We start from the raw sequence: 19,425 nt of genomic DNA, 5'->3' as shown, positions 1-19,425 counted from the left end.
CATGCCAATCTCTTATGTGGGACTTCGTTGAAAACTTTCTGAAAGTCCAAATAAACCACATCTGTTGGCTCCCCCTCATCAGTTGTTGATTCAGTTCTATGTGTGATTTGTGAATTGTTTTGAAATATTCCTCACACTGCATAATTTCTTTTTAGTAGCTAATCAATTGAACCATTTTAATATGAATCAAAGTTATACTCCACCTTAAAGTTCCCTTATATCATTCCAGGGATATTATAATGAGGCCTGGGACCTTCTATATTGCTTTTTGATCATTATCCCTCCCCTACCATCCTTTCACTGTTAGCATCAAGCCTTTTCAATGATCTTAATCCACATAGAAATCACTCCTTTTATAGTTTGTTGTGTTCTGCATTTGTTCCAGAATGTTCTTCTCCATTTCTCTTGTCAATCTCTGCTGCTTTTTCTGTTTTCATAACTAGAAGCTTAAGCTGTCATTGTGGGTCCTGTGTTACAGTCCCTGGTCTTCTGGTTCTTGTTATACATTCTGCGTTCAGAATATCCAACACCTTTTTTGTATGGAAACCAGTAGGAGATCTGTTTGACAATCCAGCAGGGGCATCCTCACAGTTACCTTTTAACTCAGGAAGTTTTCTGTTATTTATATAAATTGGCTTTATTCAATCTGTGGATCCCTGGTTTTAGGCAGCTTCTGGGGAATTGATTATAAAAGTAGGGAGGTGGTGCTTCAGTTGTACAGGACATTGGTGAGATCACATCTGGAGTATTATGTCCGGTACCTGGTCTCCTTATTTAAAGAAAGATGTAAATGCATTAGAAGCATTTCAGAGAAGGTTTACTAGACTAATATCAGGAATGGGCAGGTTGTCTTATGAGGAAAAGCTGGACAGGTTAGACTTGTATCCACTGGAATTTAGAAGAGTAAGAGGCGACTAAATTGAAACCTTTAAGATCCTGAGGGGTCTTGACAAGGTGGATGTGGAGAGGAAGTTTCCTCTTGTGGGAGAATCTAGAATTAGGGGTCACTGTTTATAAATAAGGGGTCGCTCATTTAAGACGGAGATGAGGAGAAATATTTTCTCTCAGAGGGTTGTGAGTCTTTGGAACTCTCTTCCTCAAAAGGCGGTGGAAGCTGAGTCTTCGAAAATTTTAAGGCAGAGCTAGATAAGTTCTTGATTAACAAGGGGGTGAAGGTTATCAGGGTAGGCAGGAATGTGGGGTTGAGGTTACGTTCAGATCAACCATAATCTTATTGAATGGCAGAGCAGGCTCAAGGGGCCGAGTCGCCTACTCCTGTTCCTAATTTGTACGTTTCTATGTCTGTTATATCATTTTCCGCATTATTATTCAGTAACGATTATCTCAGAGTTGGGCACGTCTTATGGCAGGTGACACAAGTGCCTGTTTTATGTTCACACCATTTCCAATATTCACCTCCTTAATAGATCATTTAACTTCTTGCTGTATGTAGGGCCTTGCTGCGCACAGATTGGTAGCCGTGTTTACTACATTACAACAGTGACTAGACTTCTAAAGTACTCCATTGATTGTAAAATGCCTTGGGACATCTTGAGGTGGTGAAAGGTGCAGTATAAGTAAGAACAAAAAAAATTAATTCATTCATTTATCAATAACATTCACAGCATCTACTGGTTAACATCTGTCATGAAATTCTCAGTATCTGTAAATGTCAGCATTGTCAATATCTAAGGCTCAATGTGAAGGGAATCTTAGCATCTTATTGCACAATATCATGGTATTTTCAGTGTCAGAATATCCTCGGCATCTTTTGGTCAATGTAAGGGCATTCTCGGATGTATTGCTCAAATTCAGGGTTATCTCAGCATCTACTGTATTTCTCAATTGAAGGCATTCTCAAGATGGATTGCTCAATGTCAGGGCAGTCTGAGGGTGTATTACTGAATGTCAGCACAAACAAAGCACCTATTCTTCACACCATGGTATTCTCAGCATCTACTGCTCATTGTCAGGGAAATCTTAGCATCCATTGTTCAATGTCAAGGCAATCTCAGCATTTATTGTTCAATACAATGATATTCACAGCATCTATTTCTCAATAATCTGCACCAGATTTGTTTCACCTATTATCCCTGTGCTCGCTGATCTACACTGGCTCCTAGTCAAGCAATGTCTTGATTTTAAAATTCTCATCCTTATTTTCAAATTCCTCCATGGCCCCGCTCCTCCCTGTCTCTGTAACCTCCTCCAAACCCACAACCCTCCGAGATATCTGTGTTCCTCTAATTCAGATCTCTTGAGAATCCCTGATTTCAATCACTCCATTATTGGTGACTATGCCTTCAGTTGCCTAGGCCCTAAGCATTGGAATACCTTCCCCACACCCCTAAACCTCTCTACCTCACTTTCCTTCTTTGAGACATCCTTTAAAACCTACTTCTTTGGCCAAATTAAGCTTTTGGTCACCATGACCTAATATCTCCTTATGTTGCTTCATGCCTTATTTTATAATAGTCCTGTGAAGCACCTTGGAGCATTTTGTTATGTAAAAGGCACTATATAAATAAGTTTTTGTTGTTGTCACTGTTACGTACAATTCAAGCACACGGACTGCACCAAGTTATAAAACAGGAATCCTTTATTCCACTGGCATCAAATCTTTATAAAATTAATGGGAAAGATTAATTCAGAGAGATGAACTATTTACAATGGAAATGCACTGCCAACGCTTGAGATTCACCAGGATACAGTCAAGAGCTTAAGTCCTGACCTCTAACCAGCCGGGTAGCAGAATTCAGCTGGTGGAACTCCTATTGCTGATTTCCTGTGACCACGTGACCCAGATTACCTTAGATAAAAATAAAATACTGCAGATGTTGCAAATCTGAAACAAAAACAGAAAATGCTGGGAAAAGCTCTGCAGGTCTAGCAGCATCTGTGGAGAGAGAAACAGAGTTAACGTTTCGAGTCTGTATGACCCTTCTTCAGAGCTCTGTCTGAGCCCACTGTGAGGCCTTACCCCACAATGGGTAGGGCCCAGTATCCGCCTGCACCAAAGTCAGAAGTCAGGATGCTGAGGTCCCACTCACCTCTGCCGATACATTGAATTCTCAGCATCAGTCGCTCAATGTCAGGATATTTGCAAAATGTTTTGCTCTGAAGGAGCAGTCAGGAGACTGGGACTGTTTAGTTACAACGTTGAGGAGCCAAGGCTACGAATAGGGCAGACCAAAACCTCTAATGGTGGCTAGAGAACCAGGAAGTGATTATGAAGTGGGTGAACAGCTGCTGGAGACTTAGTCAGACCGCCTGGGCAGCACCATGAGTTCAAGAAGCCGTGAAGAGAGGAGGACCCCCTTCGTGTCTGGGAGACAAAGTAATCTGGGTTAAAAACAGAAAATGCTGGAAAAAGTAATAGACTTGAGGAGGACATAGATAGGTGGATGAAATGGGCAGATCCATGGTAGGTGAATTTAATGCAGAGTTAAGTGCGAAGTGATACATTTTGGTAAAAAGAACGAGGAAAGGCAACATAAAATAAAGGGTACAGTTTTAAGGTGGGTGTAGGAGCAGAAGGACCTAGGGATACATGTGCACAAATCATTGTAGGCAGCAGAGCAGATTGAGGGCAGTTAATAAAGCATGCAGCATCCTACACTATGTTAATAGAGGCATAGAGTATAAAACCTCCAAAGAAGTAATAGTGTTTTAAAATTCATTCATGGGATGTTGGCGTTGCTGACTAGGTGAATCTTTAGAAAACTTTGATTCCAATTCTGGGTGCCACACTTTAGGAAGGATATGAAGGCATGAGAGATGGTGCAGAAAAGATTTTTGAAAATTGTTTCAGGGATGAGGAACTTCAGTTATGTGAATAGATTGGAGATGCCAGGCTGTTCTTAGAAAAGAGAGATTGAAAGTAGATTTCATAGAGGTTTTCAAAATCATTTGGGGCCTGGACAGAATAGATAAAGAGAGATTGTTCCAGTTGGTGGAAGGATCGAGAACCAGAGAACACCAATTTAAGATGAGTGACAAAAGAGGCAATGGTGACATGAGGAAAAACTTTTTTACACAGTGAATGATTAAGATCTGTAATGCACTACCAAGAGTTTGGTGGAGGCAGATTCAATCCTGGCTTTGCAAAGGGAATTGGAATTATTTGAATTGAGAAAAGGTGAGGAACTCATGCAGAGAGCTGGCATGAATATGAAAGGCCAAATGGCTTCCTTCTGGGCTGTATGATTCTATGTCAGGGCATTCTCAGCATCTATTGTTCAGAATCAGGAGATTCTCAGGATGTATTGCTCAGTGTCAGGGCAGTCCAAAGGTCTACTGCTCAACAGCAAGGGAATCAGCATCTATTGTTCAATATCAGGGAATTCTATCCAAGTATTTCTCAATATCATCGAATTCTATGTATGTATTTCTAAATATCAGGGGATTAGCAGTATCTGTTGCTCAACGTCATCACATTCTCAACAGCTGATGCTCCATATCATTCATTCTCAGCAACTATTGCTCAATGTCAGGGGTTTCTCAGGGCTGGATTTTCTCCTGGGTAGCAGGAGTCAGGAAAATTCCCAGCTCGGCCTGCCCGCCTCGGGAGAAAGAGACCGCAAATACAGGATTTCCATTGTGGGGGGTAGGCAGGTGTGGATGCCACTCGGGCAAGCCAAACTGGGAAAAAGTTCGGAGGCAGTCACAGGGGCTGCCACATGCTGTAATGGATGTCTGGGCTCTTCTTCAAGAATACATGGTTGAGGAAATGGTACTGAGAATGCACTGGGATTCAGGAAACTGAGTTGAGAATGCATTGAAATTGAAGGGAAACTGTACTGATAACGTACTGAGAATGAGGAAATGGAGTTGAGATGCACTGAGATTGAGGACATAGTACTGAGAATGCACAGAGACTGAGGGGAGACGGTACCAAGAATGGAATGGGATTGAGGAAACCTAGTCGATAATACAGAGATTGAGAAAACGGTGCTGAGAACGCACTGAGACTGAGCAAATAAAGCTGAGAAAGCACTGAGATTGAGGAAACAAAGCTGAGATCGCAGTGAGGTTGAGGGGAAACAGTGCAGAGAATGCACTGAGACTGAAGAAATGGAGCTGAGAATGCACTGAGATTGAGGGGAAACAGTGCTGAGAATGCACTGAGAATGGGGAAATGGTATTGCAAATGCACTGAGGTTGTGGAAACAGTGCTAAGAGTGCAGTGAGGTTGAGGGGATACAGTGCAGAGAATGCACTGAGACTGAGGGAATGGAGCTGAGAATACATTGAAATTGAGGAAATGGCACTGAGAATGCATTAAGATTGAGGGGAAACCGTGCAGAGAATACATTGAGATTGAGGAAATGGAGTTGAGAATGCATTGAGATGGAGTAAACAGTACTGCAAATGCGCTATGGTTGAGGAAATAGAACTGAGAGTGTACTTAGATTGAGGGAAAGATACTGAGAATGCACTGAGATTGAGGGGAATCAGTGCACATAATGCACTGAGATTGAGCAAATGGAGCTGAGAATGCACTGAGACTGAGGATACCGAGTTAAGAATGTACTGAAATTCAAGGGAAATAGTGCTGAGATTGAGGAAATGGTGCTGAGAATGCACTGAGATTGAGGAAGCCCACTTGAGAATGCACAGAGATTGAGGGGAAACGGTGCTGAGAATGCACTGAGATTGAGGAAATTGTATTGAAAATGCACTGAGGTTGAGGGGAATTTGCTGACAATTCACCAAGCAAATGAAGCTTAGAAAGCACTGATATTAAGCAAACTGTGCTGAGAGTGCAGTTAGGTTGAGGAAATGGAATTGAGAATGCACTGAGATTGAGTAAATGTAGACAAGAATACACTGAGATTGTGGGGAAATGATGCTGAGAATGCAATGAGATTGAGGAAACAGCACTGAGCATGCACTGAGATTGAGGAAATGGTACTGAAAATGCACTGAGATTGAGGGGAATTTGTGCTGAGAATCCATTGAGATTGCGGAAATAGTTCTGAGAATGCATTGAGCCTGAAGAAACCATGCTGAGAATGCACTGAAATTGAGGAAACTGGACTGAGAATGCACTGAAATTGAATAAATGGCACAGAGGATGCACTGAGATTGATGAAACAGTGCTGAGAATGCATTGAGTTTGAGGAAATAGAGCAAAGAATGCCCTGAGGTTGAGAAAATGCAGATGAGAATGGGCTGAGACTGAGGAAACAGAGCTGAGAATGCAATGAGATTGAGGAAATGTGGCTGAGTGTGCACTGAGATTGAGGAAATAGAACTGAGAATGCACTGAGATTGAGGAAATAGAGTTGAGAATGTACTGAGATTGAGGAAACCCTGTTGAAAGTGCACTGAGATTGAGGAAATGGTACTGAGAATGCACTGGGATTGAGGCAATGGAGCTGAGAAGGCACTGAGATTCAGGAAATGGTATTGCAAATGAACTGGGATTGTGGAAAAGGTGCTGAGAATACACCGAGGTTGAGGAATGGTACTGAGGATGCACCGAAATTGAAGGGAAATGGTGCTGACAATGCACTGAGATTGAGAAAACAGTGCCAAGAATGCACCGAGATTGAGGACATGGTACTGAGAATGCACTGAGAGGAAGGAAACGGTGCTGAGAATGCATTCGGATTGAGGAAGCCGAGGTGATAATACACTGATATTGAGGAAACAGTGCTGAGAATGCACTGAGATTGGGGAAATGGAGCTGATAATGCACTGAGGTTGAGGAAATGGAGCTGAGAAGGCATGAGATTGAGGAAACAGTGCTGTGAGTGCACTGTGTTTGAGGAAATGGAGTTGAGAACGCACTGAAATTGAAGGGAAATGGTGCTGAAAATGCACTGAGATTGAGGAAAAGGTGCCGAGAATGTACCGAGATTGAGGAAATGGTACTGAGAATGTATTATGATTGATGAAATGAAGCTGAGAATGCATTGTGATTGAGGAAATGGAGTTGAGAATGCACTGAGATTAAAGGGAAACGGTGCTGACAGTGCACTGAGATTGAGGAAACAATGCCAAGAATGCGCTGAGATTGAGGAAATGGTACTGAGAATGCACTGAGACTGAGGAAACGGTGCTGAGAATGCAAAGGGATTGAGGAAGCCGAGATGATACACTGAAATTGAGGAAATAGTACTGAGACAGCAGTGAGGTTGAGGGGAAACAGTGCAGTGAATGCACTGAGACTGAAGAAATGGAATTGAGAATGCACTTAATCTGATGGGAAACGGTGCTGACAATGCACTGAGATTGAGGAAACGGTGCCAAGAATGTGCCGAGATTGAGGAAATAGTACTGAGAATGCACTGGGACTGAAGAAATAGAGCTGAGAATGCATTGAGATTGCGGAAATGGACCTGCAAATGAACTGACTTTGCGGAAAGGGAACTGAGAATGCACTGAAATTGAGGAAACCCTGTTGAAAATGTACAGAGATTGAGGAAATGGTTCTGAGAATGCACTGGGATTGAGGAAAAGGAGCTGAGAAGGCACTGAGTTGAGGAGACAGTGCTACAAATGCACTGATTGAGGAAACTGTTGAGAATGCCCTGAGATTGAGGATATAGTACTGACAATGCATTTAGATTGACAAAAGGTGCTGAGAATGCAATGAGATTGAGAACATGGTACTGGGAATGCACTGTGACTGAGGAAACAATGTTGAGAATGCAATAGGATTGCAGAATCCGAGTTGATAATCAACTGGGCTTGAGGAAACGGTGCTGAGAATGCACTGAGATTGAAGAAATGGTACCGACAATGCACTGAGATTGACAAAAAGTGCTGGGAATGCACCAAGATTGAGAAAATGTTATTGGGAATGCATTGAGATGGAGGAAACGGTCTTTAGAATGTAATAGGATTGCAGATTCCAAGTTGATAATACACTGAGATTGAGGGGAAATGGTGCTGAGAATGCACTGTGCCTGAGGAAATGGTGCTGAAGAAGTACTAACATGGAGGAAACTGTGCTGAGAATGCACTGAGCTTGAAGAAATTGTACTGAGAATACACAGAGATTGAGTAAATATAACTGAGATTGAAGAAACTGAGTTGAGAATACACTGAGATTGAAGGGGAATCATGCTGAGATTGCAATGAGGCATTTTCAGCTCTGTTTCCTTAACCATAGTGCATTCTCAGCACAGCTTCCTCAATCCCAGTGCATTCTCAGCTCCATTTCCTCAATCTCACTGCATTCTCAGCTCAATTTCCTCAATCTCAGTGCATTCATAGCACGGTTTCCTCAATCTCAGTGCATTCTCAGTACCGTTTCTCCTCAACTTCACTGCATTCTCAGCTCAATTTCCACAATGTCATCAAATTCTCAGCACCATTCCTTTTCAATTGCAGTGCATTCTTAACTTGGGTTCCTCAATCTCAATGCATTCTCAGCTATATTTACTCATTCTCAGTACATTCTCAGTACTATTTCCTCAATTTCAGTATATTATCAGCTTGGATTCCACAATCCTATTGCATTCTCAACACTGTTTCCTCAGTCTCTGTGCATTCTCAGAACCATTTCCTCAATCCAGGTAGATTCTCAGTACTGTTTGTTAATCTCAGTGCATTCTCAAATCCATTTCCTCAGTCTCTATGCATTCCCTGCACTGTTGCCCCTCAACCTCACTTCACTCTCAGCTCTGCTTCCTCAGTTCCTGCAGTGCAGTCTCATGCCTGTTTCCTCAATCTCAGTGCATTCTCACCTTCATTTGCTCAATTTGAGTGCATTCTCTGTTCCTTTTCCTCAATCTCAATGTATTATTGATTAAATTTTCTCAATTCCATTGCATTATCAGTGCCATTTCCCCTTAGTCTCATTGCATTCTCAGTACCATTTCCTCATTCTCTGTACAATCTCAGCACCATTTGTCAATCTCAGTGCATTGTCAGTACCATTTCTTCAATCTCAGGGCATTCTCAGTTCAGTTTCCTCAATCTTAGTGTATTCTCTGTATCATTTCCTCAATTTCAGTGTATTCTCAGTACCTTTTCCTCATTCTCAGTGCATTATTGACTAAGTTTCCTGAATCCCATTGCATTATCAGTACCATTTCCCCTCAGTCTCAGTGCATTCTGAGTACCATTTCTTCCATCTCAATGCATCTTCAGCACCGTTTCCTCAGTCTCAGTGCATTTTCAGCTCAATTTCCTCCATCTCTGTGCATTCTCAGTACCGTTTCCCTTCAATTTCAGTGCACTTTCAACTTAGTTTTCTCAATCTCAGTGCATTCTCAGCCAAATTTACTCAATCTCAGTGCATTCTCAGCTTCATTTACTCATTTCAGTACATTCTCACTACTGTGTCCTCAATCTCAGTGCATTATGTTCACCTTTTCCCCTCAATCTCAATGCATTCTCAGTACCTTTTCCTCAATCTCAGTACACTTTCATCAGCTCCATTTGCTCAACCACAGTGTGCTCGCAGCGCTGCTTCCTTAATCTCAGTGCATTCTTAGCACTGTTTATTCAATCTCAGTGCATTCTCAGAACCATTGCTCCTCAATCTCACTGCATTCTCAGCTCAGTTTACACAATCTCATTACGTTCTCAGCACCATTTCCTTTCAATTGCAGTGCATTCTCAACTGTTGCCGCAATAGCATGCATTATCAGCTGCACTTACCCAATATCAGTGCTTTCTCAGCTACATTCACTCACCTCAGTGCATTCTCAATACCCTTCCCTCAATCTCAGTGTATTATCAACTTGGATTCCACAATCCTATTGCATTCTCAACACTGTTTCCTCAGTCTCAGTTCATTTTCAGTACTATATTCTCAATCTCGGTGCATTCTCAGCTATATTTACTCAATCTCATTGCATGCTCAGCACGGCTTCCTCAATCTCAATGCATTATGTGCTCCAACACCCCTCAATCTCAGTGCATTCTCAGTACCATTTCTCAATCTCGGTGCATTCAGTTCCATTTCCTCAATCTCAGTGCATTTTCAACTCAGTTTCTCATTCTCAGTGCATTCTGAACTACATTTACTCATCTCAGTGCATTCTCAGTACCGTTTCCTCAATCTCAGTGCATTATCAGTACCATTTCCTCAATCTCATTGCCGTTTTAGCACAATTTCCCCTCAATCTCAATGCATTCTCAGCTCCATTTCCTCAACCGCAGTGTATTCGCAGCACCGTTTCCCCTCACTCAGTGCATTAACAGTACCATTTCCTCAATCGCATTGCAGTTTTAGCACAATATCCCCTCAATCTCAGTTCATTCTCAGCACCATTTCCCTTCAATTACAGTGCATTCTCAGCTCGGTTTCCTCAGTCTCAGTACATTTTCAGCCACATTTACACAATCTCAGTGCATTCCCAGTTACATTAACTGAATCTCATTGCATTCTCAGTAACGCGTCCTCTATCTCGGTGCATTATGTGCACCGATTGCCCTCAATCTCAGTGCGTTCTCAACACCATTTCCTCAATCTCAGTGCATGCTCAGCTTCAGTTCCTCAGTCTCAGTGCATTCTCTGCACTGTTTCCCCACAACCTCACTGCAGTGTCAGCTCTGTTTCCTCAATCTCAGTGTGTTATTGACTACATCTCCTTAATCCCATTGCATTATCAGTACCCTTTTGCCTCCGTCTCAGTGCATTCTCAGTACCCTTTTCCCTCCATCTCAGTGCATTCTCAGTACCATTTCCTCTGTCTCAGTGCATCTTCAGCTTTGTTTCCTCAATCTCAGTGCATTCTCAACTCAATTTCTCCAATCTCTGTTCATTCTCAGCACCGTTTCCCCTCAATCTCAGTGCATTCTCAGTATCATTTCCTCCATTTTGAGGGGTGGCAAAGGCATAGTGGTATTGTCGCTGGACTAGTAACCCACAGACCCAGCGTAATGCTCTGGGGATCTGGGTTTGAATCCCGCCACAGTAGGTGGTGGAATTTGAGCTCAATAAGAATCTGGAATTAAAAGTCTAATGATGGCCATGAAACCATTGTCAATTGTTGTAAATTTGTTCATTAATGTCCTTTAGGGAAGGAAACCTGCTGTCCTTACCTGGTCAGGCCTACATGTGACTCCAGACCCACAGCAATGTGGTTGACTCTTAAATGCCCTCTAAACAAGGGCAATTCAGGATGGGCAATAAATGCTTACCCAGTGACGTCCACATCCCATGAATGAATAAAAAAAAATCTCAGTGCATTTTCAGCACAATTTCCTCAATTTCAGTGCAGTCTTCACATTGTTTCCCATCAATCTCAGTGCACTCTCAATCTCAGTGCATTCTCAGCTGTTTTCTCAATTTCAGTGCATTCTCAGCACCTTTCCCTCAAAATCAGTATATTCTCAGCTCCATTTCCTCAATCTCGTTGCATTCTCAACTCCATTTTCTCAACCTCTGTGCATTCTCAGCACTGTTTCCCGTCAATCTCAGTGCATTCTCAGTTCAGTTTCCTCAAGTTCAGTGCATTCTTGACACTGTTTCCCGTCAATCTCAGTGCATTCACAGCTCCTTTTCCTCAATCTCAGTGCATTCTCAGCACTGCTTCTCCTCAATCTCAGTGCATTCTCAGTACCATTTCCACAACCTCAGTGCACTTGCTGTACCATTTCCTCAATATCAGTGCAATCTCAGAACCATTTCCTCAATTGCAGTGCATTCTCTGCTTCGTTTCCTCAGTCACAGTGCATTCTCTGCACTGTTTCCCCCAACCTTACTGCAGCCCCTCAATCTCAGTGCCTTTCCCTCAGTCTCAGTACATTCTCAGTACCAGTTCCTCAACACATTGCGTTCTGAGCAGCATTTCCTGAATCTCAGTGCATTTTCGGTACCATTTCCTCATTGGCAGCATATTCAGTACAATTTCTCAATCTCAGTGCATTCTCAGTTCCATTTCCTCAATCTCAGTACATTTTCAGCATGATTTCCTCTCAACCTCAGTGCATTCTCAGCTCCATTTATTCAACGACAGTGCATTCTCAGTGCCATTTCCTCAATCTCAGTGCATTCTCAGTGGTTTCCTCAATCTCAGTGTATTCTCAGCTCAATTTCGTTGATTTCAGTGCATTATGAGCACCGCTTCTCCTCAATCTCAGTATCATTTCATCAATCTCAGTGGATTCTCAGTGCTGTTTCCTCAATGTCTGTATTCTGAGCATTGTTTCCCCTAAATCTCAGTGCATTCTGAACCGCATTTCCTCCATTTCAGTACATTCTCAGTACCGTTTCCTCAATTTCAGTGCATTGTAAGCACTGTATCCCTTAAATTTCAGTGCATTCTCAACTCAGTTTCCTCAATCTCTGTCCATTCTCAGCTCCATTTCCTTAACTGCAATGCATTCCTAGCAATGTTTCCCTTCAATCTCAATGCACTCTCAGTACAATTTCCCAATCTCAGTGCATTGCAGCACTGTTTCCTCAATCTCAGTTCATTCTCAGCTCCATTTCCTCAATCGCAGTACATTCTCAGTACCATTTCTCAAATCTCAGTGCCTTTTCAGCATCATTTCACCTCAACCTCATTGCATTCTCAACTTGGTTTCTCAATCTCAGTGCATTCTCAGCTACATTTACTCACCTCAGTACATTCTCAGTACCATCTCCTCAATCTTAGTGTATTATGTGAACCAATTCCCCTCCATCTCAGTGCAATCTAAGTACCTTTTCCTCAATCTCAGTACATTTTCAGCTCTATTTCCTCAACTACGGTGCATTTGCAGCACTGCTTCCTCAATCTTAGTGCATTCTCGGTTCAATTTCCTCAATCCCAGTGCATTCTCAGTATTTTTACCCCTCAATCTCAGTGCATTCTCAACTTGGTTTCCTCAAACTCATTGCGTTCTCATCACTGTCTTCCTTCATTTGCAGTGTATTGTCAACTCAGTTTCCTCAATCTCAGTGCATTCTTAGCTTCATTTACAATTGCAGTGCATTCTCAGCTACATTTTCTTGTCTCAATGCATTCTCAGTACCCTTTCCCCAATCTCAGTGCATTATGTGTACCGATTCCCCACAATCTCAGCGCATTTTCAGTACCTTTTTACTCAAACGAAGTACATTTTCAGCTCCATTTCTTCAACCACAGTGCATTTGCAGCATGACTTCCTCGATCTCAGTGAATTCTCAGCTCCATTTCCTCAATCTCAGTGCATTCTCCGTGCTGTTTCCTCAATCTTAGTGCATTCTCAGCACTGTTTCTCCTCAATCTCAGTGCAATCCAAAGTCCATTTCCTCTATCTCAGTGCATTCTCAGCATCATTTCCTCAATCCCAATGCATTGTAAGCACCATAGCTCTTCAATTTCAGTGCATTCTCAATTCGGTTTCCTCAATCTCTGTCCATTCTCAGCTTCATTTACTCAATCACAATGCATTCTCAGTACCATTCCTCAATCTTGGTGCATTCTCAGCACCTTTTCCACAATCCCAGTACATTCTCAGTATCATTTCCTCAATCTCAGCATATTATTAAATTAGCTTCCCCAATCCTATTGCATTCTCAACACAGTTTCCTCACAGCAATGTTTGTCAATCTCACTGAATTGTCAGTACCATTTCCTCAATCTCAGTGCATTCTCAGTTGTTTCCACAATCTCACTGTATTCTCAATATAATTTCCTCGATTTCAGTGCATTCTTAGCTCCATTTCCTCAATCTCTGCATTCTCAGCACCGTTTCCCTGCAATCTCAGTTCCATTTCCCAGTCTCAGTGCACTTGCAGCACTATTTCCTCAATCTCAGTGCCTTCTCGGCACCGTTTCCCAAATCTCAGTGCCTTCTCAGCAGTTTCCCATCAATTTCAGTGCATTCTCAACTCTGTTTCCTCAATTTCAGTGCATTCTCAGTATCATTTCTTCAGTCTCAGTGCTTTCCGAACACAGTTTCTGCAATCTCAGTGCATTCTCAACTCCATTTACTCATCTCAGTGCATTATTAGTACCATTTCCTGAATCTCATTGCAGTTTTAGCACAATTTCCCCTTAATCTCAGTGCATTACAGCACATAATTTCCTCAACGTCAGTGCATTATGTGCAACAATTCCCCTCAATCTCACTGCATTCTCAGCACCTTTTCCTCATTCTTAGTACATTTTCAGCCCCATTTCCTCAATCGCAGTGCATCCGCAGCATTGTTTCTTCAAGCTCTTTCCATTCTTAGCTCCATTTCCTCGGTCTCAGTATATTCTCAGCTCAATTTCCTCAATCTCAGTGCATTTTCAGCACTGCTTCTCCTCAATCTCAGTGCATTCTATGCACAATTTTCTCAATCTCAGTGCAATCTTAGCACTGTTTCCTCAATCTCAGTGCATTCTGAGCATTGTTTTCCCTCAATCCCAGTGCAGTCTGAACCCCATTTCCTCTATCTCAGTACATTCTCAGCACCGTTTCCTCAATCTCAGTGTACTATCAACTCAGCTTCCGCAATCCCATTGCATTCTCAACACTGCTTCATCAGCCTGTGCATTCTCAGTACCATTTTCTCAATCTTGGTGCATTCTCAGCACTGTTTGTCAATTTCAGTGCATTGTCAGTACCATTTCCTCACTCTCAGAGCATTCTCAGCAGTTTCCTCAATGTCAGTGCATTCTCAGTCCTGTTTCCACAATCTCATTGTATTCGCAGTATCATTCCTGCAATCGCAGTGCATTCTCAGTACCATTTCCTCAATCGCAGTACATTCTCAGCATGATCTCCCAAATCTCAGTGCTTTCTCAGCACTGTTTCCCATCAATTTCAGTGCATTCTCAACTTGGTTTCCTCAATCTCAGTGCATTCTCAGCTCCATTTCCTCAATCGCAGTACATTCTAAGCACCATTTCCCGAATCTCAGTGCCTTCTCAGCACTGTTTCCCATTAATTTTAGTGCATTCTCAACTTAGTTTCCTCAATCTCAGTACACTCTCAGTATCATTCCTTCAATCTCAGTGCATTCTCAGCATCATTTCCCCTCAACCTCATTGCATTCTCAACTTGATTTCTCAATTTCAGTGTATTCTCAGCTACATTTACTCATCTCAGTGCATTCTCAGTACCATCTCTTCAATCTCAGTGCATTATGTGCACCAATTCCCCTCAATCTCAGTGCATTCTAAGAACCTTTTCCTCAATCTCAGTGCATTCTCAGCACAATTTTGTCATTCTCAGTGATTCTTAGCACTGTTTCCTCAATCTCAGTGCATTCTCAGCTTACTTCCCCCCTCTATCTTAGTGCTTTCTCAACTTGGTTTCCTCAAGCTCATTGCATTCTCAGCACCATTTTCCTTCAAATGCAGTGTATTGGCAACTTGGTTTCCTCAATCTCAGTGCATTTTCAGTGTTGTTTCCTCAATCTTCATGCATTGTTAGCACTGTTTCTCCTCAATCTCAGTGCAATCTGAAGTCAATTCCTCTATCTCAATACATTCTCAGCACCGTTTCCTCAATCTCAATGCATTGTAAGCACCATAGCTCTTCAATTTCAGTGCATTCTCAACTCGGTTTCCTCAATCTCTGCTCATTCTCAGCTTCATTCACTCAATCCCATTGCATTCTCAACACAATTTCCTCACTCGCAGTGCATTGTCAGTACCGTTTCCTCAATCTTGATGCATTCGCAGCACCGTTTGTCACTCTCAGGGCATTGTCAGTACCATTTCCTCAATCCCAGGGCATTCTCAGTTCTGTTTCCACAATCTCAGTGTATTCTCAATATCATTTCCTCGATCTCAGTGCATTTTCAGCTCCATTTCTCAACTGCAGTGTATTCTCAGCCCTGTTTCCCTACAATCTCAGTGCATTCTCAGTACCATTTCCCAACCTCAGTGCACTTGCAGCACTGTTTCCTCGATCTCAGTGCATACTCAGCTCCATTTCCTCAATTTCAGTGCCTTCTCAGCACCACTCCCCAAATCTCAGTGCCCTCTCAGCCCTGTTTCCCATCAATTTCATTGCCTTCTCAACTCAGTTTCCTCAATCTCAGTGCATTCTCAGCTCAATTTCTTCAATCTCAGTGCATTCTCAGCACCATTTCCCCTCAATCTCAGTGCATTCTGCATAGCATTTCCTCCATCTCAGTGCATCTTCAGCATTGTTTTCTCAGTCTCAGTGAATTCTTAACTCAATTTCCTGAATCTAGATGCTTTCTCAGCAACGCTTCCCCTCAATCTCAGTGAATCCTCAGCTCCATTTCCTCCATCTCTGTGTATTCTCAGCTCAATTTCCTCAATCTCAGTGCATTTTCAGTACGATTTCCGCAACCTCAGTACCATTTCCTCAATCTCAGTGCATTCTTAGTGTTGTTTCCTCAATCTTCATGCATTCTCAGCACTGTTTCCCCTCAATCTTAGTGCAATCTGAAGTCCATTTCCCCTATCTCAGTGCATTCTCAGCACCGTTTCCTCAATCCCAATGCATTGTAAGCACCATTTCCTCAATATCAGTGCATTCTCAGCACCATTTTCTAAATCTCAGTGTGTTCTCAGCACCATTTTCTAAATCTCAGTGCATACTCAGTACCATTTCTTCAATGTCAGTGCATTCTCAGTACCATTTTCTCAATCTCAGTGCGTTCTCAACTCTGTTTCCTCAGTCTCAGTGCATCCTCAGCACCACTTCCTCAATCTCACTCCATTCTCAACTCCTTTTCCTTATCCCCAGTGCATTCTCAGCACTGTTTCCTCAATTTGAGTTAAACTTGGAGGTGATGTTCCCATGCTTCTGCTACCTTTGTGCTTCTAGGTGGTAGCAATTGTGAGTTTGGAACGTGCTGCTGAAGAGGCATCCCAGCATGATCTTGGAATCTTGAGCAGTTTTGGCAGAGGAGCACAGCACCTCAAGAAATTTCTATGGTCCATCATGATCTGACAATGAATGGTTAAATGCCCGTGATTTTCTGCTCATTAAAATTATTGAAGGGAATATCATGAGCAGCAGATTTGTGGTTCTCTGATGTGTTCAATGGATGGGCTTTCTCAATTATTGGGCATATCCAGGAAAGTAACCTTAATAGGTAATTGCAGTGCACATGTTCATGTGATATAGCCAAGTGCCTTGTTATTACCTTAAGTCTTGAGAAGACAACAGTGACAAATAAGAGGAGCACAAGAATAGATTCAAATTCATGCAATCCATACTGAAAGGGTTCAAAAGTTTAAAGTGACAGCAACCAAAGAATAAAATGCAATTCCAGTGAATTTGTTTGTTTGTAGGTTTCCCCAAGTTGCTGATCTCTGAGAACATACAAGTCATTGTACACTGCTCAGTGTCAACCAGAAAATATCTCATTTTTTTCATGTAATTTACCCAAACAAGCAAGATTCTTTGCCACTTGAAATCTTTACTCACTGTCTGTTGATGCTATACGCAGAGAGCCAGAAGCTCTGCGCTTGTGGACAATGCCGATTTTAACTGATCAAATAGGAACTGACATTAAGAGGAAAGCTATGCAACCTAAAATAGTGCCTGTGTGCAGATGAAATATTTGGCAAGAGGCCACAGAAGGATTTGACGGTTTCACTCCTTCTTCCCTCAGTATGTGGCAGTTTGGCTGTAACTCTTCATAAATAAGAACAGCTCAGCTGTTCTATAGCAAAAAGAACTGCTACAAAGTTTTCAGCTGTTGACAGGCTTGACTTGTTGAGAACACTGGTTAAATATAACTCAGGGGAACTGATTTCTGCATAGCCACCAGTGTCACAGTATCTGAGGGCTGTATCAACACCGGCAGAGGAAACACAGCAGTGAGACATTAAACAGGAGAGCCACAGACTTCATTGTCCAAACACTAACAGTTTCTAATCTGGAGCCCATGTGGACCTTTTATGGTGGCCAGTTTGTCTGAAAGAAGAAACATACTGTCATCCTGTTCTTCATTTTTCCTGCATGATCTCAGCAGATGGTGGGTCAAGAGCATTAAGGAACTCATCTTCATCTGTTCTATACTGTGGAAATGTTTGCTTGATCTATTAGATTATGGAACAATCATATCTCTAGCCACTGACCTTGTGTGCCCTATTAAATCTGTTCTGTGCCTCGATAGCACCAATCTCAGGTAAGTGAAGTTTCTCATTATCTCTTTAAAAAAAAAATAATAAGATAGAAACACCAGTGCTATCATGAAACAACTTCTGTAGTTTACAGATGGTAAAAAATAAATTTGCCATTTATCCCAAGAATCAGTGTGCATCTTTTAAATGGTGGAAAAGTTGATACTGTGCATTTTTCCTTTCCAAATGCAAACTATCAACAGAAAAGGCAAAATTTGTTTTTATCTTTCTAATAGTGTTTTTATCTTTCTAATAGTGTTGGTGTAACCATTCAAGCGCTCATAAACTAGATGTAAAATAGCCTCAGTCTACGTCAAAGTTTGGAACAGTTTTGATAACCAAATAAAAATGCCAGCCAAATTGGGATCTAGTATTCTCTTTCTATCAACACCCTGCCTTCTCAATAGAACAACATAAATTTTTGAGCACTGGACTGGGACTTCTTTTTTAGTAAAAATGTATCAGGTTTTTTAAAAAAAACTGTGTATTTCAAACAATGGTTGGTATGCTTCAAGAAGCCAAACAATGCAAAAACAGTTTCTCATAATGAAAAACAAGCTGTCTGAAATCTTTTACAATTTACCTCTTTGTAACTTGGATATTTCATGGGGCACTATAGATAGCATTGTAGCTCAAGCAACTACCATCTGTTTAATGTTTTGTTCTGCTTTGCAGTAAATATCCCGGACAGACATTATGGATGTGATTGGTCACACAAGCTGCATAGATCTTTTTCACTAGCAGACTTAGCCAACTCTTTTATGTAAAGGCCAATCTTGGAGCTATAGAAATACTAGCCCGAGCAGATGCAACTCCAGTCATTGGCCCATTCCCTGAGACGGCTGAAAAGACTGTCATTTTCAAACTAAGAGCTATGTAAATTAGATCTGGAATGAATCCACAAATGCACTGTGTTTAGAAGTCACAATACAAAATTTTGAGTCAATTCATCATTTCAAAGATCCTTTTATGAGAGTTTTCTGTTATTCTGAAACAATCAAGATACAGTATTCCTAAGATTTATTTTTTCCCTTTGGAATGATACATATTTTTTGTGTTGTAGCCTGCAGTTTTAACACCATTGTGTCATTGTTGCTGATTATTCAGCAATTATTTGGCAGTAACTACCCAACAATACCAGAGGGAACAGCTTACAAATATTAACCCTTTGAAAACCACATTGAGGCTTTTTTTAAATTCATTCAATGGATGTGGGCTTCACTGGCTGGGCCAGCATTTATTGCCCATCCCTAATTGCCCTTGAGGAGGTGGTGGTGAGCTGCCTTCTTGAACCGCTGCTATCCATATGGTGTAGGTACACCCACTGTGCTGTTAGGAAGGGAGTTCCAGGATTTTGCCCCAATGACAGTGAAGGAATGGCAATATATTTCCAAGTCAGGATGGTGAGTGACTTGGAGGGGAACTTCCAGGTGGTGGTGTTCCCATCTGT

The 19,425-nt window shown here is 41.8% G+C and overlaps 1 protein-coding gene across 3 annotated transcripts in view; it reads left to right on the top strand.

Moving 5' to 3' along the window:
- The first annotated feature begins 17,536 nt into the window (after positions 1-17,536).
- Positions 17,537-19,425, top strand: part of LOC121271778 (filamin-A-interacting protein 1-like) — a 327,233-nt gene continuing 325,344 nt past the window's right edge. The window contains exon 1 of one of the 3 annotated variants that reach the window (XM_041178064.1): positions 17,537-17,980. The gene's annotated coding sequence lies outside the window, so the exon portion shown is untranslated. The remainder of the gene's footprint in view (positions 17,981-19,425) is intronic. The other 2 variants (XM_041178055.1, XM_041178046.1) reach the window with 2 other exon arrangements.

This window comes from Carcharodon carcharias, chromosome 2 (genome assembly GCF_017639515.1).
Source record: "Carcharodon carcharias isolate sCarCar2 chromosome 2, sCarCar2.pri, whole genome shotgun sequence".
In the NCBI taxonomy this organism is placed as follows: domain Eukaryota; kingdom Metazoa; phylum Chordata; class Chondrichthyes; order Lamniformes; family Lamnidae; genus Carcharodon; species Carcharodon carcharias.
Note: the sequence above shows the minus strand (reverse complement) of the source record. Positions and strands in the feature narration are given on the sequence as shown.